This window comes from Salmo salar, chromosome ssa25, assembly GCF_905237065.1.
Source record: "Salmo salar chromosome ssa25, Ssal_v3.1, whole genome shotgun sequence".
Classification (NCBI taxonomy): Eukaryota; Metazoa; Chordata; class Actinopteri; order Salmoniformes; family Salmonidae; genus Salmo; species Salmo salar.
Genome location: NC_059466.1, coordinates 4048073 through 4074467, shown reverse-complemented (window position 1 = coordinate 4074467; position 26395 = coordinate 4048073). Strand labels below are relative to the sequence as shown.

Here is a 26395-nt window from a genome sequence, read left to right as displayed (position 1 = left end):
GACAGGGAAAGATTGGGGGGTGGAAGGGATAGTGAGGAGGGTGGAAGGAGATTTGAGAGGGAGGATAAAGAGGGAGGAGAGGAAGTGGGGCAGCATGCTGCCCGGGAGAGATGGAAGGGGGGTTAGGGCTGGGGTTATTTTAGATTAGGGACGGGAAGATAGGGAAAGTTAGTGTTTAGGATGACGGGGAGGGATGATGCTCCCCTGAGTTTTTGTTTTGGGTTTTCGTTTGGTTTTGAATTTAAAAATGCCATTATTATTTGTGTTTGGATGGAATGTATGAGTTTGTATTGTTTTGTATTGTATGAATGGCATTGATTGTAATAAATTATTTTTTCTAAAAAAAAAATCTGTTCTTATCAGTTTAATATCTGATACGTCCCCCATCGGGGGACTACATATTAAATGGATTTTTCGAACAGGGAGTCGGAAATGGGGCTTGCTCCGTCCGCTCCACGCATCGACCCGGTATTGCAGTACCTCCGGGAACGGTGCAACACTTTTCTCCCATTGTCAAGGAAAAAGAAATACACCAAGCTATGTAAAACAGCTAGCAGAAGAAGAGAAGGAATGAAAAAAGAAGAATCATCCAAACTGAAACAAGTGCGAAGCCCCCTTCATGGGGGTCCCCCGTTTTCCCGCCATTTTACTTTAAAAAATTTAAAAAAAAATAAAATAATACATTGGCCAGGAGTGTGTGTGTGTGTGTGTGTGTGTGTGTTTTTGAGCCCCCCCAAAAAAATACAATCACTTCACCAGGATTGTGTGTGTGTGTGTGTGTGTGTGTGTGTGTGTGTCTGTGTGTGTGTGTGTTTGTTTTTGAGCCCCCCCCAAAAATACAATCACTTCACCAGGATTGTGTGTGTGTGTGTGTGTGTTTTTGAGCCCCCCCAAAAATACAATCACTTCACCAGGATTGTCTATCTGTCTGTCTGTCTGTCTGTCTGTGACTTTTTACCCACAGCCCTCGAAAACTTGGAAGAGTGGGTTCGGGGACCACCCGCGGGGACCCGGCCTAGAGTGCACCGTGTGTGTCTCGGGCCCCGACCTCTGACTTCCATACGACTCTGGTTTCTCTTCATTACGCACAAGCCTTTCGCCTTTTACTAAAGACTTCCGTGGAGAGGAACACTTACGAGTTCAACGTATTTTTGGAAGGGCTTTGCTTCTGGCAGAGCCCGGTATCTTGTTTCAAGAGAAATTGACAGAGATGACGCCGAGACTTTTTGCTCAGGCGTTTGACTTGAAGCCGGCTGACCGACCGGCGTATTTTTTCCACTCAAAGTAGTCGCTCGGGCAATTGAGTTCAAGCCCGACGATGACTGGTGTATTTGCCGGGCATTGAACAAATAGTCGCACTAGGATTAAAGAGCTAGTGACCTAACGACGCATTAGCGACTTTTAAAAAAAAAACACACCCGCCTGTCACCAGGGAAGCGTTGGGTGAGGAGGAGCCAACTTTTGCCAAACCGATGAGGTCTGCCGAGGCCCCCGGGGGCCCGGCGGGTGCAGGGGTCAATTTGTGGGTTATCGCTTCTCGGCCTTTTGGCTCAGATCAAGCTCGGTACTGCGGTGCCTCAAAGCTCGCTGAGTTAAAAGCCGATGGCCGGAGGGCGGTGAGAGAGTTTTAGATTTTTGGCGGGAAAAATCAAAACAAATTTAAAATACAGCCATACCGAAATGGCGGGTAGTGGGAACACAGGGTCGGTTCCGAATGCCGGACTAAAGAACACAGTAAGATTTGCATGGAAGCAAGAAGGAGATGTAAGGATGCCGAGGGACACCTTTGCGAGGACCGTGTTGATGGGGGCGCTATCTCTGAAAGTCCCAGATGTGATGTGCCTGCAGGGGAACTCAATGGAGGAGGCATACGATGTAACTTTCTACACGGAAAGTAAGAGTGATGAAGTAATGGAGAAGGTAAAGGAGGCAAAGGGGGAGAGACCTCTGTCCTTTTTCAACATCGTGTGCCTGGCAAGAAGGAATTTTAGAACAATAAATATACATATGTATAATCCACACGTGACGGATATGGCAGTGGCAGCCTTTTTGGGTCGCTACTGCGAGGTAACATCGGGAGCCAGATATGTAAAGGACTCGCTGGGCTTCTGGAACGGCCGCCGCCAATTCCAGGTGCTCCTAAGGGAAGATCCGGGGGGGTTTGAGGGCTTTTTGCATCCCCCTGCGGTGTTTTCTTTAGGGTCGGACAGAGGCATGCTGTTCTATGCTCGTCAGCCACCTTTCTGCAGGAAATGCAGGGAGTACGGGCATGGAACAGCTTCATGTGGGTTGGTAAAATGCAGGTTTTGCATGTCGGAGGAACATGAGGCCAAAAATTGTACGGCACCAAAAGAATGTCATGGGTGTGGCAGTAAGCAGCACCTGTTTCGAGAGTGCCCGGCGAGGCAACAAACATACGCGGCAGCGGCTGCTGGGGGAAGGATGGCCGGAGGAAAGGGCGTGGAGGAGAAGAGGAGGCTAGGAGAAGGGGACCTAGGTCACAGGCTGGAAGAGGCAGCAAGGAGGATGGTGAGTGGGGAACCGGAGAAGCAAGCCCGGTCCTTGCCAGCTCCAAACGTCGGGGGGTAAGGTCGTTTTGGAGAGGTCATCGGTGGAGGTGGTCCCGGAGACCCAGGTGTCAACGTGTACTCAATCCATCAGTAGGCCGCCGGGAGAGGTTGGTGGAGCAACGGGAGAGTTGGGCTCATCCCTCGACGAAGTCTTCATAGATGAAGAGGCTTTCGGGGCCCTCGTGGGGGAGATGAGGGAGATGGTGGAGGAGATCCAGGTCTCACAAACGAGGATGGCGGAATGGGGGTCCATCTCGCCATTGCCAGCCACTCCAAGAACGAAGAGGGACGCATCCACAGCACAGCAGGCCCAGCAGGAGTCAGGGCTGTTATTGGAATCGGGTGAGGCCCGGAGGAAGAAAAAGAAAAAGAGGCTTTCCCTCGAGACGGGAGAGGGCCAGAGTGGGCTGGAAGGGGTGGGGAGGGTATTTGGGGACAGTGCCACAGAGGTGACTCCCCTGTCACCGCGGGTCTCATCTCTCACACCCACCCAGATGGAAATAGATCTGGTGACCCCTGCGCTGTGTATGCCCGATGGTGATGGGGTGTCTCAGGCTTTTTCAGGGACGCCGGGACCCCCCCATCCACAACCCCAACCCCTTACCTGCATCTTGGGCTTCTCAGAGGGGGGACGCAGTGGATGGGGAGGCCTCAGAGGTAGCGGGTCAAGGGTTTTTGTCCGTGGATGTACGAGGTGTTGGGGAGATGGTCAGTACTGCCGAGGTGTCTTCCCTGTCCTCGCGGGGTCCATCTCTCCCAATCATCCGGATGGACGCGGACCTGTCGTCCCCGGGGCTGTTTTTGCCAGATGGGGATGGGGTGTCTCAGGTTAATTCTGGGACGCCGGGACACCCCATCCCCAACCCCTTCCCTGCGTCATGGGGTTCTCAGGAGGACGGTATGGGGGGTGGGAGGGTTGGGGGGGCCTCGGGGGCTGCTGGTCCAGCGTCCATGATCGATGAGGACCTTTACCCACCAGACAGAGTGAGTACTTGAACCCTGCACCTGGTTGATTTTTCTTTTTAAATGTGCAACCATGGCAAACATTCAAATAATGACTATGAATGTTCGGGGTCTAAGGGACACTGTAAAGAGAACTGCTGTTTTTAGTTGTTTATCAAACATATGTTTTACCTTTTGTTTCTTGCAGGAGGTACATTTAAGGGATGGGGGGGATGTAGAGCAGTTTAAAAAAGAGTGGGTAAAAGGGAAGTCGGTGTGGAGTGTGGGGGGTGTCCACTCATCAGGGGTTGGGATTTTGTTTGGGACTAGGGAGGTGAAGGTGGAAGGCACGTACGTTGCAATGCAGGGGAGGGTTTTGGGGGTGGACATAACGTTAGGGGATTTTAGACTTAGGATTATAGGGGTATACGGGCCACAGACGGTGCCAGAGAGAAGGGAGATGGTGGAGAGTCTGGCACCTCTGTGTGCCACAAACAGAGTTTTGATAGTGGGAGGGGATTTTAATGTAGAATTAGGAGGGGTAGGGGATAGTAGCGTGGGGGCCATCACCGGACTTATGGCAAGCCATGGTCTGGTGGATGGAGGCCTTAACACTACTCCGGCGCTAGCAGGTCCCACGTGGCGTAACTCTCGGGGGGTCGAGCGGAGGCTGGACTATGTATTTCTACCCAAATCCTTGGGGCTTTTGTCTGGGCGTCTGCTGCCTGTGTTTTTCTCGGATCACGACGGGGTACTCCTTCGGGTCAAGGCGCCTGTCTGCCTTTTCGGTAGGGGGTACTGGAAGCTCGACCGGGATATCCTGGAGGAGCGGGCTTTTGTAAATGTTTTTTCTGTTTTTTTTCGGGGGCTTGAGGGTCTCCGGCCAATGTGCGGAGGGGTTTTGGAATGGTGGGAGGTAGTTAAGGTAAGAATTAGGGTATTTATTATTGGTTTTTGTAAGAGGAAGGGGAGAGAGGAGAGAAGGGAGGTGGAGCAGCTCCAACGTTTACTCGATCTTGAGTACGAGGCTGGTAACCTCGGTACTTCGATGGACGTTGAGCACGCTACCAGCCTCAAGGCTCAGCTCAGGGAGGTGCACGAGCGGAAGGCCCGTGCTTTCCTGCAGCGCGCACACTCTGAGTTTATAGAGCAGAATGAGACCTGCTCTGCAGTGTTTTTCAAATCAGTTAGGGAAAAGCAGATAAGACAGGTTTTTTATGGGGTGAGGGATGGACAGGGTAGGGTGGTTAGGGAGCCGGAGCAGATGGTCAGGGTGGCAACTGACCATTTCCGGGGGTTTTTCCAGGAGAGGGTAGTAGAAAAGAGCAGGGTACCGTGTTCTTAGAACACTTGTCCCGGCGTGTGCCGGAGGACATTAGAAAGGCGATGGAAGCCCCAATAACACTAGAGGAGGTGGAGAGCGCCCTCAAGAGGATGGGGAAAGGGAAGGTGCCTGGGATGGATGGGCTGCCGGCTGAGTTTTACCTCAAGTTTTGGGGTATGCTTGGACCGGTGGTCCTCGAAGTCCTGACGGCCGTTCTCGAGACTGGAGTCCCGGGCAGGTCGATGGCTGTAGGTGTGCTGTCCCTCCTCTACAAGAGGGGGGACGCCGCCGACCTTAGCAACTGGCGGCCGTTGACCATGCTGTGCGTAGATTACAAGATACTAGCTAAGGTCATGGCAGACCGTTTGCGCACAGCCCTTCCCTACGTTGTCCATGAGGATCAAACGTGTGGGGTGGAAGGCCGTTCCATTAGGTGGAACCTCCAACTGATCAGGGACTCCATCGCCTGGGTTGAGGATAGAAGTCTACCTCTGATGGTAGCGGCGCTTGATCAGGCCAAGGCTTTTGATCGCGTCAGTAGGGCTTTTCTTTTCAGAGTATTAGGTAGGTTAGGGTTTAGTGATCGCTTTATAAAGTGGATCAAGATTTTGTATGTGGGAGCGGGGTGCCGGGTGAGCATAAACAGCCATCTGAGTGACGTGTTTGGCCTCTCATCAGGGGTCAGGCAGGGATGCCCGCTCTCGGCACTCCTTTTCGTGCTCTATATGGAGCCCCTGGCAGCTGCCATTAGGGCTGACGCAGGGGTGGAGGGCTTGCTGGTCCCTGGAAGCGGCGGTTTGCATGTTAAGATGACACAGTACGCAGATGACACCACCTTGCTTTTGTGCAAGGACTCATGCCTGCTAAGGTCTCTGGCCATAATTGGAGACTTTACCCGCGCGTCGGGAGCGGTCCTTAACCTCGCCAAGTCGTCTGTTAAGTATTTCGGCAGATGGCGGGGCAGGACGGACGTGCCCGGGGGACTATCTCTCTGTAATGGGGCCCTGAGGATTCTTGGGGTCCTTTTTGAGACCTCCGGCTCCGCGACACTGAACTGGAACATGAGAGTTGCTGTGGTACAGAGGAAGATGGCAATGTGGAAGGCCAGATCCTTGTCTTTCTTGGGCAAGGTCCTGGTCCTGAAAGTGGATGTACTGCCTTCCCTTCTGTACTTGGCATACATCTATCCTTTGCCAGCGAGCATGAGGAGGGGGCTAGTAAGGCTCGTGTTTCAGTTCATGTGGGGGGCAGGTATGAGTATGTCGCCAGGGCTCGCATGCTCTCAACCATCGGGGGAGGGAGGGAGAGGAGTTCCACACTTCCCACTCAAGCTGGACTCGATTTTTGTTTCGTTTTTATTGAATGAGCTCGCTAATCCAGTGATTCATCCCTCCGGTTATTTCCTGCGGGTGTTTTTCGTACCAGGCGAGAAGCATAATGGTGTGGTCCAACACGGGTCCTCGGGCTGAACAGCTGCCGTGGCACTTCAGCCATGCGGCAAAGTGGCTACGTGCGCATCCCGAGGTTGAAGTCGCCCGAGTAGGTTTGGACCACAGACGCCTGTACGAAGAGGTCAGACGGACCGTTTGTGCGCCCCCTGTGGTGGGTACCCCTGCTGTGGTCTGGGAGACCATACAGGCGCGGGGCCTAGACAATCGTCTTAAGGATCTAAATTGGTTAAGCCTCCACAAGTGCTTGCCGGTAAGATCCATCATGTACCGGCATAGCTTGGCACGGTCCCCCAGTGCCCGAGACCAACTTGTGGTGGGGAGGAGACAATACGCCACATGTACTGGGACTGTGCTTTCGCAGGAGTAGTGTGGGCCAGGGCTCAGGGGTTGCTAGGGAGAGTGAAGGAGGGTTTTGTTTTAACATGGGTGAGGGTGGAGAGAGGGGTGGGGAGAGCAGGGGGGGTAGGTAGGGATCGTTTTCTGTTGTGGCTGCTTATCAGTCTTTTTAAGAAAGGGCTGTGGGATGCCAGGCAGGGCCTGGTTAAGTCAGGAGCAGACTGGGGGGTGGAGGGAATAGTGAGGAGAGTGGAGGGAGATTTGAGAGGGAGGATAAGAAGGGAGGAGAGGAAGTGGGGTCACCATGCTGCCTTAGAGCGGTGGAAAGGGGGTTGGGGCTGGTCAGGTAGTTAAGGTTTAGAAGGCAGGTTGGTAGGTTTTTGGGGTTTTGGATTACTTATGTTTATTGATGGCTTGTGTTTGTATTTGATTTTTTGCTGCAGCCGCCTAGAAAAGTTGTGGGAGGGTGTTGGTTGCCCATCTCTTCCAAGAGAGAGAGGGTTTCAGAGTTTTTGAAAAACTGATGGGTTGTTTTTTGTTACTAGTTTTGTTTGGATAGGGGCAACTAAAAGGTTAAAAGACATATGAATTGTTCACTGTGTAAATGCTTGAAAAGTTAGAATAAAAGCTTTGAATCATCATCTGTTCTTATCAGTTTAATATCCGATACGTCCCCCATCGGGGGACTACATATTAAATGGATTTTTCAAACAGGGAGTCGGAAATGGGGCTTGCTCCGTCCGCTCCACGCATCGACCCGGTATTGCAGTACCTCCGGGAACGGTGCAACACTTTTCTCCCATTGTCAAGGAAAAAGAAATACACCAAGCTATGTAAAACAGCTAGCAGAAGAAGAGAAGGAATGAAAAAGAAGAATCATCCAAACTGAAACAAGTGCGAAGCCCCCTTCATGGGGGTCCCCGTTTTCCCGCCATTTTACTTTAAAAAAAACAAAAAACAAAAAAATACATTGGCCAGGATGTGTGTGTGTGTGTGTGTTTTTGAGCCCCCACAAAAATACAATCACTTCACCAGGATTGTGTGTGTGTGTGTGTGTGTGTGTGTGTGTGTGTGTGTGTGTTTTGAGCCCCCCCAAAAAATACAATCACTTCACCAGGATTGTGTGTGTGTGTGTGTGTGTGTGTGTGTGTGTGTGTGTGTGTGTGTGTGTGTGTGTGTGTGTGTGTGTTTTTGAGCCCCCCCAAAAAATACAATCACTTCACCAGGATTGTGTGTGTGTGTGTTTTGAGCCCCCCCAAAAATACAATCACTTCACCAGGATTGTCTATCTGTCTGTCTGTCTGTCTGTCTGTCTGTGACTTTTTACCCACAGCCCTCGAAAACTTGGAAGAGTGGGTTCGGGGACCACCCGCGGGGACCCGGCCTAGAGTGCACCGTGTGTGTCTCGGGCCCCGACCTCTGACTTCCATACGACTCTGGTTTCTCTTCATTACGCACAAGCCTTTCGCCTTTTACTAAAGACTTCCGTGGAGAGGAACACTTACGAGTTCAACGTATTTTTGGAAGGGCTTTGCTTCTGGCAGAGCCCGGTATCTTGTTTCAAGAGAAATTGACAGAGATGACGCCGAGACTTTTTGCTCAGGCGTTTGACTTGAAGCCGGCTGACCGACCGACGTATTTTTTCCACTCAAAGTAGTCGCTCGGGCAATTGAGTTCAAGCCCGACGATGACTGGTGTATTTGCCGGGCATTGAACAAATAGTCGCACTAGGATTAAAGAGCTAGTGACCTAACGACGCATTAGCGACTTTTTAAAAAAAACACACCCGCCTGTCACCAGGGAAGCGTTGGGTGAGGAGGAGCCAACTTTTGCCAAACCGATGAGGTCTGCCGAGGCCCCGGGGCCGGCGGGTGCAGGGGTCAATTTGTGGGTTATCGCTTCTCGGCCTTTTGGCTCAGATCAAGCTTGGTACCGAGGTGCCCCAGAGCTCGCTGAGTCAGAAGGTCGAAGACGGAGAGCGGTAACATTTTTGAGTGGGAAAATCCTTTTCCATCTCAGTCCCGGATTTTTTTTTGGCTTCTTTAAAAAAGAGAGTTATTTTGTTTTTGATTGAGAAGAGTGTCATTGTCCAGGGCGGAAATGGCACGCAACTCTTCCAGCAAGGGGATGCCAGGAACCGGTTTGGCGAACACAGTGCGATTCGCTTGGAGGAACAAAGAGATGGAGCAATTTGAAAGAGAGACTTTTGGGAGAACCATTCTTATGGGGATCCTGAAGTTGGAGGTGAAGGACGTGCTATGCCTCCAAGCGAATCCAATGGAGGGAGCGTACGATGTGACGCTGCACAAGGAGGAGAAGCACGAAGAAGTGTTGAAGAAGGCGAGAGAGCTTGGGAAAGAGAAACCCCTGTGCCATTACGAGGTGACCAGCCTGGCTAAGAACAATTTCAGGGTGGTCACCATAAATATGTACAATCCGCATGTGAAGGATGAGGAGGTGAGGGCCTTTCTGGGGAGGTACGCTGACAACGTCTCCTCAGCGAGGCACCTCAGGGACTCCCTGGGATTCTGGAACGGAAGGAGAGGGTTCCAGGTCCTTCTCAGGGAGGACCCGAAGGGATTGGGTGGCTACCTCCATCCCCCGGCAATGTTCTCCCTGGGGGCTGACAGGGGGACATTGTTTTATGCCCGTCAGCCTCCGTTCTGCAGGCGTTGTATGGCCTACGGTCATGTCCTGGCCTCGTGCAACACCAGGAAGTGCAGGTTCTGTGGGTCGGGAGAGCACGAGGCCAAGGACTGTGACGAGCCCAAGGCTTGCCACGGGTGTGGCGCGTCAACACACCTGTGGCGTGATTGCCCGGCTCGTCAAAGGTCATACGCGTCTGCAGCTGGAGGGGGAGCGGGGATGGGGGAAGAAGAGAAAGGAAGGATGCGGAAGACAGTAATGGCACAGGGGAGAAGACTGGACGGGAAGAGGGCGAGAGGAAGGAGGCGGAAGGAGGTGAAGGAGCAGAGAAGAAGCCTGGAACAGTGGAGAGAGCGGAGGCGGAGGTGGAGGAGGGAACAGTGACGGAAATGGAGGGAGAAGCGAGGACAGGACCAGAAGAAGGAGCGGGGAAGAGAGGAGGGAAGGAGTGGGGGGACAGCATGTCGAGCGCCCTCGTTGAAGAGTTAAGGGGAATGGTGGAGGAGCTGGCGGAGAGGGGGAGTGGTGATTCTCCGCTGCCTCCAACGCCTAAGAAGAAAGGGAAAAGGAGGGGGGCTCGGCATGCTGTGAGAGGGAGGGGGGTGTGGAGGGGAGGCCAAGCGTGGGATGGGGGAGGGAAGAACGGCCCTGTCCTCGCTGTTTTCCTCAGCCCCTCAACAGCTGGTGGAGGGTGACTCCCAGGGCGTGGCGCTGGGCTGGGTGTCTGAGGGGGATCTCAACTCCTGCTTGGGGAGATGGGGTCCCCTGCTCTCGACCTCAGTCCAGCAGCCTACAGGGAGAGAGGAACGAAGGGTGTTGGTGGGGAACCCAGGATGCAGGACACTCCAAGGCCTAACACCATACCTGCATCCTGGGTTGGAGAGATGGAGGAGGACGGGGGGACGTCAGGAGAGGAGAAGACGTCCCGCCGGATGAGTCGAAGCAGGGGAGCATCGGGTGAGTCTCCTGTTTTTTTGTTATTTTGGGGTTTCATTTCATTGATGTAAGGTTTTTATTTTAATTTTAAATGACATTTTCTGTTAATATTTTTAGTTTAAATGTAAGGGGTTTAAGGGATTTTGTTAAGAGGAGGGCGGTTTTCAGTTTTTTGGAAGGGGTGGGTTTTGATGTTTGTTTTTTACAGGAGGTTCACCTGAGGGATGGAGGGGATGTCATCAGGTTTAGTAGGGAGTGGGATAAGGGGGAGTCAGTTTGGGGTATAGGTGGGGTGCATTCTACAGGGGTGGGGATTTTGTTTGGGAATAGGGAGGTGAAGGTGGAGGGATCTTTTGGTGTAATGCAGGGGAGGGTGTTGGGGGTGGATGTCACTTTTAGGGATAGTAGGTATAGGTTAGTGGTGGTGTATGGGCCACAGGTGGCGGCAGACAGGAGGGAGATGGTGGACTGTCTGACGCCCCTGTGTGTTACAAATAGGCACTTAGTGATAGGGGGGATTTAATATAGATTTAGGGGTAGGGGAGATAGTAGTGCAGGCGCCATCACCGGGCTAATGGCTTGCCATGGTCTGGTTGATGGAGGCCTGCACTCTACTCCGACAATGGCTGGTCCCACATGGCGCAACTCCCGGGGGGTTGCGCGGAGGCTCGACCACATTTTCCTATCTAGGTCTTTGGGTCAGTTGTCTGGGCGGCTGTTGCCTGTGTCCTTCTCAGATCACGACGGGGTGCTCCTGCAGGTGGGGTCGCCAGTCTGCCTCTTCGGTAGGGGGGTACTGGAAATTAGATCGGGATGTGCTGGAGGAGCAAGCTTTCGTTGACACCTTTTTTGGTTTCTTTCGGGGCTTGAAGGCCTCCGGTCCATGTGCGAGGGGTGTTAGAGTGGTGGGATTTAGTTAAGGTAAGGATTAGGGCTTTTATAATAGGATATTGTAAGAGGAAAAAAGGGAGGAAAGGAGGGAGGTGGATCGTATCCAAAGGTTGCTCGAACTCGAGTACGAGGCAGGCAACCTCGGCGGGTCGATTGACTGGGAGAGATCCACTGACCTGAAGGCGCAGCTCAGGGAGCTGCAGGAGCGGAAGGCTCAAGCTTTCCTGGAGCGTGCGCATAATGGCTTTCTAGAACATAATGAGACTTGTTCCGCTATGTTCTTTAAGTCGGTTAGGGGCAGACAGAGTAGGAAGATAATGCATGGGGTGAGGAAAGAAGATGGTAGCATAGTTAGAAAACCGGAGGAAATGGTCAGGGTAACAACTGATCATTTCCGAGGTTTATTTAAAGAGAGGGTAATAGATGTAGAGCAGGGAAATGTGTTTTTAGAACACTCGTCCCGGCGATTGCCGGAGGACATTAGAGATGTGATGGAGGCTCAGATCTCCCTCGAGGAGGTTGAGAGTGCTCTCAGGAGGATGGGAAAAGGGAAGGTGCCTGGGATGGATGGGCTGCCGGCCGAGTTTTACCTCAAGTTTTGGGGTATACTTGGACCAGTGGTCCTCGAAGTCTTGAAGGCCATCCTTGAGACGGGGGTCCCGGGGGGATCAATGGCGGTCGGTGTGCTGTCACTTCTTTATAAGAAGGGGGAAGCAACTGACCTTGGCAACTGGCGGCCGTTGACCATGCTGTGCGTAGATTACAAGCTACTTGCAAAGGTTTTAGCAGACCGGTTGCGCACAGCCCTTCCCTACGTCGTCCATGAGGATCAGACGTGCGGGGTAGAGGGTCGCTCGATCAGATGGAACCTACAGTTGATCAGGGACTCCATCGCTTGGGTAGAAGATAGGGGGCTGCCTTTAATGGTAGCAGCGCTAGATCAGGCGAAAGCCTTTGATCGCGTGAATAGATCCTTTCTATTCAGGGTGTTAGGTAGATTAGGATTTGGGGAAAAGTTTATAGGATGGATCCGTACTTTATATGTCGGAGCGGGGTGCCGAGTTAGCGTAAACAGTCACTTAGGTGACGTTTTTGACCTCTCGTCTGGGGTCAGGCAGGGATGCCCGCTCTCGGCTCTCCTCTTCGTTCTGTACATGGAGCCTCTGGGGGCTGCCATTAGGGCAGACACAGGGGTGGAGGGCTTGCTGATCCCTGGAAGTGGCGGTCTCCGTGTCAAGTTGACACAGTATGCCGACGACACATCCTTGCTGCTTTGCAAGGACTCGTGCCTGACAAGGTCCCTTGCCATTATTGGGGATTTCACCCGAGCGTCGGGGGCGGTTCTTAACCACGCGAAGTCTTCCGTTAAGTTTTTCGGAAGATGGAGTGGTAGGACGGATGTGCCCGGAGGGTTATCTCTCTGTAACGGGGCCCTGAGGATACTCGGGGTCCATTTTGAGACCTCCGGCTCAGCGACGCTGAACTGGAACATGGGCATCGCAGTGGTACAGAGGAAGCTAGCGATGTGGAGGGCTAGGTCGTTGTCCTTTTTAGGCAAGGTCCTGGTTCTCAAGGTGGATGTATTGCCATCTCTATTGTACTTGGCGTACATCTACCCATTGCCGGCTTGTCTTCGGAGGCATCTAGTGAGGCTGGTGTTTCAGTTCATGTGGGGTGGCAGGTACGAGTGGGTCGCCAGGGCACGCATGATCTGTCCCATCGGGGAGGGAGGTAGGGGGGTACCACATCTCCCCCTCAAGCTGGACGCAATTTTTGTTTCTTTTCTGTTGACGGAGCTTGCTCAGCCAGTACTACACCCGTCCGGTTACCTCCTGCGGGTGTTCTTCTCGTATCAGGCGAGAAGCGTAATGGTGTGGTCTAACACGGGTCCTCGGGCGGAACAGCTGCCGTGGCACTTTGGCCATGCGGCCAAGTGGCTGCGTGCACACCCCGAGGTTGAAGTCGCCCGAGTAGGTTTAGACCACAGGCACCTGTACGAGGAGGTCAGGCGGGCAGTAAGTCCAGCACCTGTGGTGGGCATCCCGGCGGTGGTCTGGGAGGGAGTGCAGGCGCGGGGTCTAGACAACAGGCTCAAGGACCTGAATTGGTTGAGCCTCCACAAGTGTTTGCCGGTACGCTCCACCATGTACCGGCATAGCTTGGCGCGATCCCCCACCTGTCCAAGACTTTCTTGTGGCAGGGAGGAGACTGTGCGCCATGTCTTTTGGGACTGTGCCATTGCCGGAGTAGTATGGGCAAAGGCACGGGTGTTGTTAGGAAGGGTTAGAGGGGATTTTGTTTTGACTTGGGCTAGGTTAGAGAGAGGTGTAGGGAGAGCGAGGGGGACGGATAGGGATAGGTTTCTGCTCTGGCTTCTCATGAGCCTCTTTAAGCGAGGGCTGTGGGAAGCCAGGCAGAACATGGTCAAGACAGGGAGAGATTGGGGGGTGGAAGGAATAGTGAGGAGGGTGGAAGGAGATTTGAGGGGGAGGATGAAGAGGGAGGAGACGAAGTGGGGGCAGCATGCTGCCCGGGAGAGATGGAAGGGGGGATTAGGGCTGGGGTTATTTTAGATTAGGGACGGGAAGATAGGGAAAGTTAGTGTTTAGGATGACGGGGAGGGATGATGCTCCCCTGAGTTTTTGTTTGGGGTTTCATTTGTTTTGTGAATTAAAAATACCATGATTGATTTAGTTTGAATGAAAATTTTGATTTGTATGGTATGAATGGTATTGATTGTAATAAATTATTTTTTCTTAAAAAAAAAAAAAAAATCTGTTCTTATCAGTTTAATATCTGATACGTACTACATATTAAATGGATTTTTCAAACAGGGAGTCGGAAATGGGGCTTGCTCCGTCCGCTCCACACATCGACCCGGTATTGCAGTACCTCCGGGAACGGTGCAACACTTTTCTCCCATTGTCAAGGAAAAAGAAATACACCAAGCTATGTAAAACAGCTAGCAGAAGAAGAGAAGGAATGAAAAAAGAAGAATCATCCAAACTGAAACAAGTGCGAAGCCCCCTTCATGGGGGTCCCCGTTTTCCCGCCATTTTACTTAAAAAAAAAAAAAAACATTGGCCAGGAGTGGGTGTGTGTGTGTGTGTGTGTGTGTGTGTGTGTGTGTTTTTGAGCCCCCCCAAAAAATACAATCACTTCACCAGGATTGTGTGTGTGTGTGTGTGTGTGTGTGTGTGTGTGTGTGTGTGTGTGTGTGTGTGTGTGTGTGTTTTGAGCCCCCCAAAAATACAATCACTTCACCAGGATTGTGTGTGTGTGTGTGTGTGTGTGTGTGTGTGTGTGTGTGTGTGTGGTTTTGAGCCCCCCAAAAAAAATACAATCACTTCACCAGGATTGTGTGTGTGTGTGTGTGTGTTTTTGAGCCCCCCCCAAAAATACAATCACTTCACCAGGATTGTCTATCTGTCTGTCTGTCTGTCTGTCTGTCTGTCTGTCTGTCTGTCTGTCTGTCTGTGACTTTTTACCCACAGCCCTCGAAAACTTGGAAGAGTGGGTTCGGGGACCACCCGCGGGGACCCGGCCTAGAGTGCACCGTGTGTGTCTCGGGCCCCGACCTCTGACTTCCATACGACTCTGGTTTCTCTTCATTACGCACAAGCCTTTCGCCTTTTACTAAAGACTTCCGTGGAGAGGAACACTTACGAGTTCAACGTATTTTTGGAAGGGCTTTGCTTCTGGCAGAGCCCGGTATCTTGTTTCAAGAGAAATTGACAGAGATGACGCCGAGACTTTTTGCTCAGGCGTTTGACTTGAAGCCGGCTGACCGACCGGCGTATTTTTTCCACTCAAAGTAGTCGCTCGGGCAATTGAGTTCAAGCCCGACGATGACTGGTGTATTTGCTGGGCATTGAACAAATAGTCGCACTAGGATTAAAGAGCTAGTGACCTAACGACGCATTAGCGACTTTTTAAAAAAACACACCCGCCTGTCACCAGGGAAGCGTTGGGTGAGGAGGAGCCAACTTTTGCCAAACCGATGAGGTCTGCCGAGGCCCCCGGGGACCGGCGGGTGCAGGGGTCAATTTGTGGGTTATCGCCTCGGCCTTTTGGCTCAGATACAAGCTCGGTACTGCGGTGCCTCAAAGCTCGCTGGGTCAAAAGCCGAAGGCCGGAGGGCGTAAGAGAGAATCCAGTTCTATTGTTGCGGTGAGAACGTGGATTTACGGCCATTTTTCCGTGAGGATATGGCCACTAATAGCAGCGCAGGGTCGGTCCCCAGGACTGGACTGAAGAATACGATCTGATTTGCGTGGAAGAAGGAAGAGGAAATGAGAATGCCAAGGGATTCGTTTGGAAGAACCGTGCTGATGGGGGCCCTGAAGCTAAGAGTGTCTGAAGTGATGTGCCTGCAGGGAAACGCAATGGAGGAGGCCTACGACGTTACTTTACACACAGAAGGTATGTGTGACGTCGTAATGGATAGAGTCAAGGTGGCGGCTGAGGAGAGGCCATTGTCCTTTTTTAACATAACATGCCTGGCAAAGACAAACTTCAGGACAATCAATGTACACATGTACAATCCGCATGTTGCGGACATAGCAATAGGGGCTTTCCTGAGTAGGTTTTGTGACGTGACGTCTGGGGCGAGGTACGTGAAGGACTCGTTGGGGTTCTGGAATGGTCGCCGCCAGTTCCAGGTTCTGCTGAGGCCAGATAAAGGAGGTTTAGACGGATTCCTCCATCCCCGGCGGTCTTTTCACTGGGCTCAGACAGGGGATGCTTTTCTACACACGTCAACCCCCTTTTTGTAAGAAGTGTAGGGAGTATGGACACGTCACGGCTGCCTGCAGTACGGGAAATGCCGTTTTTGTAAATCGGGGGAGCATGAGGCAAAGGACTGTAGGGAGCCGAAGGAGTGCCACGGGTGTGGTAGTAGGCTGCACCTGTTCGAGACTGCCCGTCCCGTCGGCAGTCATATGCCGAGGCGGCGGGGAGGAAGGAAGGAGGGGATTCTGCGGAGGAACAACTGGAGAAAAAGGACCCTGGGTCTAGGGAGAAAGACTCAGAGAGGAAGGAGCAGGAGAGAATGTCCTCACCAACGCCCACTCCACGAGCCAGGGCCAGGAAAGAGGTGGCATCAGGGCCGTCAGTGGAAGGAGGTGAGGGGTCCGCTATCAAGCAGCCGGAGGTGGAGGCGGGTGGCGGAATGGAGGAGATGGGCTCATCACTTGATGGGGTGGAGGGGCTTGGGGCCCTGGTAGAAATGGTTGAAAACCTTCCTGTGTTGGGGTCAAGGGCAGGGGAGTGGGCCTCAGACTCTGGGGTGCTGCTGGAGCTCAGGCAGGATGGGAAGGAACCATCAGTAGGGAGGGTGATCCCGGAGCTGGAGCAGGAACCCTACATCGGCAAAAAGAAGAGGACGAAGCGAAAGGGTGATGTGCAGAAAGAGGTGGGAGGCTTAGGGGAAGGGACAGGCAAGCGTGCGATGGGGGTTAAAGACAGTGCCGCTGAAGTGGCCCCCCTGTCCTCACAGGGCTCATCCCTCCCTTTACCCCTAGAGGAAATGGACATGACGGCCTCTACTCTCGCTCTGCATCCTGGGGATGGAGGGTCGCAAGGCTGTTCAGAGAAGCCGGAAACCTCCATCCCCAACCCTTTCCCGGCTTCGTGGGCAGATGACTTGGGGGTCTTAGAGGAAGGGGGAAACGGAGTGTCCCAAGTTGTGTGCGAGCAGGTGGTCTCATCTGAGGAGGACCTGTATCCTTCGGACGAGGGGAGCATTTTGTTTCCCTGTCGGAGGAGATGGAGCAGGGGAGCATCGGGTGAGCCTCTTGTTTTGTTTTTGTTATTAGTAGGTTGTTGTTAATGTTTTCATTATGGATAAAATTACTTTTGTTAGTTTAAATGTAAGGGGTTTGAGGGATAGGATAAAAAGAAGGGCGGTTTTTAGTTATTTAGAGGGTGTGGGATTTGATTTTTGTTTTTTACAGGAGGTTCACCTAAGGGATGGGGGGATGTAGTGAGGTTTAAGAGGGAGTGGGATAAGGGGGAATCAGTTTGGGGTATAGGGGGGTTCACTCTTCGGGGGTAGGGATTTTGTTTGGGAATAGGGAGGTAAAGGTTGAGGATACTTTTGTTGTTATGCAGGGGAGGGTTTTGGGGGTGGATGTCACATTAAGAGATTGTAGGTATAGATTAGTTGGGGTGTACGGACCACAGGTGGCGGCAGACAGGAGGGAGATGGTGGACTGTCTGACGCCCCTGTGTGTCACAAATAGGCAGTTGGTGATAGGGGGGGACTTTAATATAGATTTAGGGGTAGGGGGGGACAGCAGTGCAGGCGCCATCACCGGGCTAATGGCTTGCCATGGTCTGGTTGATGGTGGCCTGCACACTGCTCCGAAAATGGCCGGTCCCACATGGCGCAACTCCAGGGGGGTTGCGCGGAGGCTTGACTATATTTTTCTATCCAGGTCCTTGGGTCAGTTGTCTGGTCGGCTGTTGCCTGTGTTCTTTTCAGATCACGACGGGGTGCTCCTGCAGGTGAGTTCTCCAGTCTGCCTCTTCGGTAGGGGGTTTTGGAAGTTAGATCGGGAGGTGCTGGATGAGCAAGCCTTTGTTAATGCCTTTATTGGTGTGTTTCGGGGGCTTGAGGGCCTCCGGTCCATGTGCGAGGGGTATTGGAGTGGTGGGACTTAGTCAAGGTAAGGATTAGGATCTTTATTATAGGATATTAAGAGGAGAAAAAGGGAGGAAAGGAGGGAGGTGGATCATATCCATAGGTTGCTCGAACTCGAGTACGAGGCAGGCAACCTCGGCGGGTCGGTCGACTGGGAGAGATCCACTGCCCTGAAGGCGCAACTCAGGGAGCTGCAGGAGCGGAAGGCTCGAGCTTTCCTGGAGCGTGCGCATAGCGGCTTTTTTAGAACATAACGAGACTTGTTCCACAATGTTCTTTAAGTCGGTTAGGGATAGACAGAGTAGAAAGGTAATGTACGGGGTTAGGAAAGAAGATGGTAGTGTAGCTAGAGAGCCGGAGGAGATGGTCAGAGTAACAACTGATCATTTCCGAAGTTTCTTTAAGGAGAGGGAAGTAGATGTAGAGCAGGGAAATGTGTTTTTAGAACACTTGTCCCGGCGATTGCCGGAGGACATTAGAGAAGCGATGGAGGCTCAGATCTCCCTAGAAGAGGTTGAGAGCGCCCTTAGGAGGATGGGAAAAGGGAAGGTACCTGGGATGGATGGGCTGCCGGCCGAGTTTTACCTCAAGTTTTGGGGATACTCGGACCGGTGGTCCTCGAAGTCTTGAAGGCCATTCTCGAGACGGGGTTCCCGGGGGGATCAATGACCGTCGGTGTGCTGTCACTTCTTCACAAGAAGGGGGGACGCCACAGACCTTGGCAACTGGCGGCCATTGACCATGCTGTGTGTAGACTACAAGATACTTGCAAAGGTCCTAGCGGATCTGTTGCGCACAGCCCTTCCCTACGTCGTTCATGAGGATCAGACGTGCGGGGTAGAGGGCCGCTCTATCAGGTGGAACCTGCAGTTGATTAGGGACTCCATCGCTTGGGTAGAAGATAGAGGTCTGCCTTTAATGGTAGCAGCGCTTGATCAGGCGAAAGCCTTTGATCGCGTGAATAGATCTTTTCTTTTCAGAGTATTAGGTAGATTAGGATTTGGGGAAAAGTTCATAGGATGGATCCGTACTTTATATGTCGGAGCGGGGTGCCGGGTTAGCGTAAACGGTCACATGGGTGACGTTTTTGACCTCTCGTCAGGGGTCAGGCAGGGGTGCCCGCTCTCGGCTCTCCTCTTCGTACTGTACATGGAGCCTCTGGGGGCTGCCATTAGGGCAGACACAGGGGTGGAAGGCTTGTTAATCCCTGGAAGTGGCGGTCTGCGCGTTAAGGTGACGCAGTACGCCGACGACACTTCCTTGCTGCTTTGCAAGGACTCGTGCTTGACAAGGTCCCTTGCCATTATTGGGGACTTCACCCGAGCGTCGGGAGCGGTTCTTAACCACGCAAAGTCTTCCGTTAAGTTTTTCGGAAGATGGCGTGGTAGGACGGATGTGCCCGGGGGGTTATCTCTCTGTAACGGGGCCCTGAAGATTCTCGGGGTTCATTTTGAGACCTCCGGCTCAGCGACGCTGAACTGGAACATGGGCATCGCAGTGGTACAGAGGAAGCTAGCGATGTGGAGGGCTAGGTCGTTGTCTTTTGTAGGCAAGGTCCTGGTCCTCAAGGTGGATGTATTGCCGTCTCTTTTATATTTGGCGTACATCTACCCATTGCCGGCTTGTCTGAGGAGGCCTCTAGTGAGGCTAGTGTTTCAGTTCATGTGGGGTGGCAGGTACGAGTGGGTCGCCAGGGCACGCATGCTTTGCCCCATCGGGGGAGGGAGGTAGGGGGGTACCACACTTCCCCCTCAAGCTGGACTCAATTTTTGTTTCTTTTTGTTGACAGAGCTTGCTCATCCGGTAGTACATCCGTCCGGTTACCTCCTGCGGGTGTTCTTCTCATACCAGGCGAGAAGCGTAATGGTGTGGTCTAACACGGGTCCTCGGGCGGAACAGCTGCCGTGGCACTTTGGTCACGCGGCCAAGTGGTTACGTGCGCACCCCGAGGTTGAAGTTGCCCGAGTAGGTTTAGACCACAAGCACCTGTACGAGGAGGTCAGACAGGGAGGGTGTCCGACACCTGTGGTGGGTATCCCGGAAGTGGTCTGGGAGGGAGTGCAGGCGCGGGGTCTGGACAACAGGCTCAAGGACCTGAATTGGTTGAGCCTCCATAAGTGTTTGCCGGTGCGTTCCATTATGTACCGGCATAGCTTGGCGCGATCCCCCACCTGCCCAAGACCATCTTGTGGCGGGGAGGAGACAGTGCGCCATGCCTTTTGGGACTGTGCCTTTGCCGGAGTAGTGTGGGCTAGGGCACGGGTGTTGTTAGGTAAGGTAAGAGGGGATTTTATTTTGTCGTGGGCTCGGGTAGAGAGAGGAGTAGGGAGAGCGAGGGGGACGGAAAGGGACAGATTTCTACTATGGCTTCTCATAAGCCTCTTTAAACGGGGGGCTGTGGGAAGCCAGACAGAACATGGTAAAGACAGGGAGAGATTGGGGAGTGGAGGGGATAGTGAGGAGGGTGGAAGAAAATGTGAGGGGGAGGATGAAGAGGGAGGAGAGGAAGTGGGGGCAGCATGCAGCCCGGGAGAGGTGGAAGGGGGGTTTAGGACTGTGGTAAAGGGAATAGGGAAACGGAATAAGATAGGTATGGGGAGATAGGGAAATATAGAGATTTAGGAATCTAGTTTATGTCGGTGTTGAGGGGGAGGGAAGATGCTCCCCTGATTTGTAATTTGGGTTTCATTTGTTTTGAAATTTCAAATGCCTTGTGTTGAGTTTAATGGAAGTGATGATTATGATTGTTGATGGTTTGTTTATTATGCTTATGTTTTTGAACAGTAATAAAATCTTTTAATCATCATCTGTTCTTATCAGTTTAATATCTGATACGTCCCCATCGGGGGACTACATATTAAATGGATTTTTCGAACAGGGAGTCGGAAATGGGGCTTGCTCCGTCCGCTCCACGCATCGACCCGGTATTGCAGTACCTCCGGGAACGGTGCAACACTTTTCTCCCATTGTCAAGGAAAAGAAATACACCAAGCTATGTAAAACAGCTAGCAGAAGAAGAGAAGGAATGAAAAAGAAGAATCATCCAAACTGAAACAAGTGCGAAGCCCCCTTCATGGGGGTCCCCCGTTTTCCCGCCATTTTACTTAAAAAAAAAAAAATAATAACATTGGCCAGGAGTGTGTGTGTGTGTGTGTGTTTTTGAGCCCCCCCAAAAAAATACAATCACTTCACCAGGATTGTGTGTGTGTGTGTGTGTGTGTGTGTGTGTTTTTGAGCCCCCCCCAAAAAATACAATCACTTCACCAGGATTGTGTGTGTGTGTGTGTGTGTGTTTTTGAGCCCCCCCAAAAATACAATCACTTCACCAGGATTGTCTGTCTGTGACTTTTTACCCACAGCCCTCGAAAACTTGGAAGAGTGGGTTCGGGGACCCGGCCTAGAGTGCACCGTGTGTGTCTCGGGCCCCGACCTCTGACTTCCATACGACTCTGGTTTCTCTTCATTACGCACAAGCCTTTCGCCTTTTACTAAAGACTTCCGTGGAGAGGAACACTTACGAGTTCAACGTATTTTTGGAAGGGCTTTGCTTCTGGCAGAGCCCGGTATCTTGTTTCAAGAGAAATTGACAGAGATGACGCCGAGACTTTTTGCTCAGGCGTTTGACTTGAAGCCGGCTGACCGACCGGCGTATTTTTTCCACTCAAAGTAGTCGCTCGGGCAATTGAGTTCAAGCCCGACGATGACTGGTGTATTTGCCGGGCATTGAACAAATAGTCGCACTAGGATTAACCTGTTGGGGCTCGGGGGCAGTATTGAGAAATTTTGAAAAAAATATGTGCCCATTTTTAACTGCCTCCTACACCAACTCAGAAGCTAGGATATGCATATTATTAACACATTCGGATAGAAAACACTCTGAATTTTCTAAAACAGTTTGAATGGTGTCTGTAAGTATAACAAAACTCATATTGCAGGCAAAAACCTGTGAAAAATAGATCAAAAAAAAATTGAATTTTGTGACTGTACTATTTAGTGTCATTGTTTTATAGATACCATAGTGAGAAAGGATTCATTTCGCAACTCCTACGGCTTCCACTAGATGTCAACGATCTTTATAAAGTTGTTTGAAGCGTCTATGATGAACAGAGACCGGATGGCAAGGAAGAGAAGTTGACCTCCCTGGGATGTCGTCACTTCATTATTGGCTGCACCTGCGCAATCATGTGATGCGATACGTTTTTCAAGACACAGGAGAGGTCGGGTTGAAACATTACTGATGTTTCACGTTAACCTGTTGGGTCTAGGGGGCAGCATTTGCACGTCTGGATAAAAAAAATGTACCCGATTTAATCTGGTTACTAATCCTACCCAGTAACTAGAATATGCATATACTTATTATATATGGATAGAAAACACTCTAAAGTTTCCAAAACTGTTTGAATGGTGTCTGTGAGTATAACAGAACTCATTTGGCAGGCAAAACCCTGAGACATTTTCTGACAGGAAGTGGATACCTGATGTGTTGTATTGACTTTAAAGCTATCCCATTGAAAGACACAGGGGTTTAGGAATATTTTGGCACTTCCTATTGCTTCCACTAGATGTCACCAGCCTTTACAAAGTGTTTTGAGTCTTCTGGAGGGAGATCTGACCGAACAAGAGCCATGGAACGGTGATGTCCCATTAGACACCTGGCGCGCTACTTCATGTTGGGTACCCTCGTTCCAATACGTTATAAAAGGCTATGCATTCGTCCACCTTGAATATTATTCATGTTCTGGTTAAAAAGGCCCTAATGATTTATGCTATACAACGTTTGACATGTTTGAACGAACGGAAATATATTTTTTCCCCTCGTTCATGACGAGAAGTCCGGCTGGCTTACATCATGTGCTAACGAGACGGAGATTTTTGGACATAAATGATGAGCTTTTTTGAACAAAACTACATTCGTTATGGACCTGTGATACCTGGAAGTGACATCTGATGAAGAGAATCAAAGGTAATGGATTATTTACATAGTATTTTCGATTTTAGATCTCCCCAACATGACGTCTAGTCTGTATCGAAACGCGTATTTTTCTGGGCACAGTGCTCAGATTATTGCAAAGTGTGATTTCCCAGTAAGGTTATTTTTAAATCTGGCAAGTTGATTGCGTTCAAAAGATGTAAATCTATAATTCTTTAAATGACAATATAATATTTTAACAATGTTTTCTAATTTTAATTATTTAATTTCTGACGCTGACTTGACTGCCGGTTATTGGGGGAAACGATTTCCTCAACATCAATGCCATAGTAAAACGCTGTTTTTGTATATAAATATGAACTTGATAGAACTAAAAATGCATGCATTGTCTAACATAATGTCCTAGGAGTGTCATCTGATGGAGATTGTAAAAGGTTAGTGTATCATTTTAGCTGGTTTTATGGTTTTGGTGACCCTGTCTTTGACTTGACAAAACATTACACACAACTCTTGTAAATGTACTGTCCTAACATACTCTAAATTTATGCTTTCGCCGTAAAACCTTTTTGAAATCGTAAAACGTGGTTAGATTAAGGAGATGTTTATCTTTCAAATGGTGTAACATAGTTGTATTTTTGAAAAATTTGAATTTTGACATTTATTTGGATTCAAATTTGCCGCTCTTGAAATGCACCTGCTGTTGATGGAGTGCACCACAGGTGGCACGCTAGCGTCCCACCTAGCCCCAAGAGGTTAAAAATGGCTCTAAAGATTGATGCTAAACAACGTTTGACATGTTTGAACAATGTAAATAGATTATTTTTTTTACTTTTCGCCGTGACTTCCCCGCTACTTTTTAGTAGCCTACCAAGCGCTAACAACATGGAACAACTTGGAGTTATTTGGACATCAATTATGAACTTTGTTGAAAGAAACCACATTTGCAGTGGACCTGGGATGCGTGGAATTGCCAATGGATGAAGAGAATCAAAGGTAAGGGAATATTGACAATAGTAATTTTGATATTACATGGGTACAAGATGGTGCTAACCTGTATATCCTAGCCTATTGTTCTTAGCACAGCACCCGGTTTATTGCAAATTGTGATTTCCCAGTAAAGTTATTTTGAAATCTGGCATTGCAGTAGCATTTACGAAATGTTAAACTATGAATATTTGAATGACAATAATATAATTTACCAATGTTATCGAATAGTAATTTTGTGATTTGTAACGTTGTTCACCGGAAGCATTTGAGAGAAAAAAAAATCTGATTTTCACCGCTTCGGTAAAATGCTGTTTTTGGATATAAATATGAACTTGATGGAACAAAAAATGCATGTATTGTGTAACATAATGTCTTAGGAGTGTCATCTGAGGAAGATTGTCAAAGGTTGGTGCATAATTCTAGCTGGTTATCCGCTTATGGTGACGCCTGTCTTTGAATTGACAAAACATTACACACAGCTATTTTCAATGTACTCTCCTAACATAACCTAACTTCATGCTTTCGCCGTAAAGCCTCTTTGAAATCGGACAATGTGGTTGGATTTAGGAGATGTTTATCTTTCAAATTGTGAGAAATAGTTGATTGTTTGAGAAATTGAAATTATTAGATTCTTGCAGTTTTTGAATTTCCCGCCCTGGTCTCTTGACAATGAATCCCGATATCGGGATAAGATCCCCAACAGAGCTAGTGACCTAACGACGCATTAGCGACTTTTAAAAAAAAACACACCCGCCTGTCACCAGGGAAGCGTTGGGTGAGGAGGAGCCAACTTTTGCCAAACCGATGAGGTCTGCCGAGGCCCCCGGGGGCCCGGCGGGTGCATTACATTTACATTTTACATTTTAGTCATTTAGCAGACGCTCTTATCCAGAGCGACTTACAGTAGTGAATGCATACATTTCATTTTCATACAATTTTATTTATTATTTTTTTTTCTTTCTTTTTTTTTTCTTCTTCGTACTTGGGTGCAGGGGTCAATTTGTGGGTTATCGCTTCTCGGCCTTTTGGCTCAGATACAAGCTTGGTACCAAGGTGCCCTAAAGCCCGCTGAGCCAAAAGGTCGAAGGAAGGCCGGAGGGGAGGAAAGGTTTGGAGTGTGGGAAACGTTTTTTCCCACCCCATTTTCAGTAAAAAGAATTTTTTCTAGTGGCTTTATTTTAAGCGAGCCTTTTTCGAGGGAGTGGAACCTTTGTTTTTGTTTTGAAGATGGCTCGATATGGTACCAACAAGATACCTGGAATTGGCATAGCGAACACGGTGAGGTTCGCCTGGAGGAACAAGGAGATGGAGCCGTTTGGGAGGGAGACCTTTGGGAGAACAATATTGATTGGGATCCTAAAGTTGCAGGTGGGGGAAGTGTTGTGCCTCCAGGCGAACCCACTGGAGGTGGCTTTTGACGTGACGCTTCACAAAGAAGACAAGTACGAGGAGGTGATGAGGAGGGCGAGAGAAGTGGGAAAGGATGGACCAATGTGTCATTACGAGGTGACCAGCCTGGGAAAAACCAATTTCCGGGTGGTCACGGTTACTATGTACAACCCTCATGTGCAGGACGATGAGGTGAGGACGTTCCTTGGGCGTTACATGGACAATGTCTCCTCGGCGAGGCTCCTCAGGGACTCCCTGGGCTTCTGGGATGGGAAGAGAGGATTCCAGGCGTTGCTCAGGGAGGACCCTGGGGGGTTGGGGGGCTACCTCCATCCGCCGGCGATGTTCTCCCTGGGGGCTGACAGGGGGACGTTGTATTATGCACGTCAGCCCCCGTTCTGCAGGCGTTGTATGGCCTACGGTCATATCCTCGCCTCTTGCAGCACAAAGAAGTGCAGGTATTGTGGATCTGCGGAGCACGGGGCGGGGGACTGTGACGCGCCTAAGGCATGTCACGGGTGTGGCATGCTAACACACCTGTGGCGTGAATGCCCGGCGCGTCAGAGGTCATACGCGTCTGCAGCTGGGGGGGGAGCGAGAGCCGGGGATGGGGGAAGAAGAGGAGGGGACAAAGAGCCAGGAACAGGAACGGAGGAAAGGGACGCACGGCGGGAGAAGGAAAGAACGACAGCAGGAGCAGAAGAGGAAAAGGAAGAAGTGGACATGGTGGAATCGGAGGGGCGGGAGGCTGAAGGAGAGGAGGAGCAGGCGGCTGAAGGAGAGAAGGAGCAGGAGGAGGAAGGAGATAAGAGAGTGGAGGGGTCGGAGAAGACGGCGGTGGAGAAGGCGACGGAGAAGGAAACAGAGAGGGAGAAGATAGAGAAGACGGCGGTGGAGAAGAAAGAGACAGAAAGGAAGGAGACAGGGAAGAAGGTGGTGGAGAAGAAAGAGACAGAAAGGAAGGAGACTGGGAAGACGGCGGTGGAGAAGAAAGAGATAGAAAGGAAGGAGACAGGGAAGAAGGTGGTGGAGGAGAAAGAGACAGAAAGGAAGGAGAGAGGGAAGAAGGTGGTGGAGGAGAAAGAGACAGAAAGGAAGGAGACTGGGAAGAAGGTGGTGGAGGAGAAAGAGACAGAAAGGAAGGAGACGGAAGAAGGTGGTGGAGGAGAAAGAGACAGAAAGGAAGGAGACAGGGAAGAAGGTGGTGGAGAAGAAAGAGACAGAAAGGAAGGAGACAGGGAAGAAGGTGGTGGAGAAGAAAGAGACAGAAAGGGAGGAGAAAGAGAAGGCAGTGGTGGCGGGACCAGTAGGAGAAGGAGTGAAGGAGTGGGGGGACAGTAAAGAGGTGAG

At 50.7% G+C, this 26395-nt stretch overlaps 4 non-coding genes and 4 pseudogenes across 4 annotated transcripts; all 8 read left to right on the top strand.

Moving 5' to 3' along the window:
* The first annotated feature begins 327 nt into the window (after nucleotides 1–327).
* LOC123730698 (uncharacterized) lies at nucleotides 328–502 on the top strand (annotated as a pseudogene).
* Nucleotides 503–1062: 560 nt separating this feature from the next.
* On the top strand, nucleotides 1063–1179 carry LOC123730652 (U5 spliceosomal RNA). The gene has a single exon (XR_006762087.1). It is a non-coding gene; the product is annotated as a U5 spliceosomal RNA (small nuclear RNA).
* A 6068-nt stretch (nucleotides 1180–7247) lies between these two features.
* LOC123730586 (uncharacterized) lies at nucleotides 7248–7417 on the top strand (annotated as a pseudogene).
* Nucleotides 7418–8054: 637 nt separating this feature from the next.
* Nucleotides 8055–8171, top strand: LOC123730651 (U5 spliceosomal RNA). The gene has a single exon (XR_006762086.1). It is a non-coding gene; the product is annotated as a U5 spliceosomal RNA (small nuclear RNA).
* Nucleotides 8172–13841: 5670 nt separating this feature from the next.
* LOC123730597 (uncharacterized) lies at nucleotides 13842–14010 on the top strand (annotated as a pseudogene).
* Nucleotides 14011–14688: 678 nt separating this feature from the next.
* LOC123730650 (U5 spliceosomal RNA) lies at nucleotides 14689–14805 on the top strand. The gene has a single exon (XR_006762085.1). It is a non-coding gene; the product is annotated as a U5 spliceosomal RNA (small nuclear RNA).
* A 5725-nt stretch (nucleotides 14806–20530) lies between these two features.
* On the top strand, nucleotides 20531–20697 carry LOC123730588 (uncharacterized; annotated as a pseudogene).
* Nucleotides 20698–21183: 486 nt separating this feature from the next.
* On the top strand, nucleotides 21184–21300 carry LOC123730649 (U5 spliceosomal RNA). The gene has a single exon (XR_006762084.1). It is a non-coding gene; the product is annotated as a U5 spliceosomal RNA (small nuclear RNA).
* The last annotated feature ends 5095 nt before the right edge of the window (nucleotides 21301–26395 follow it).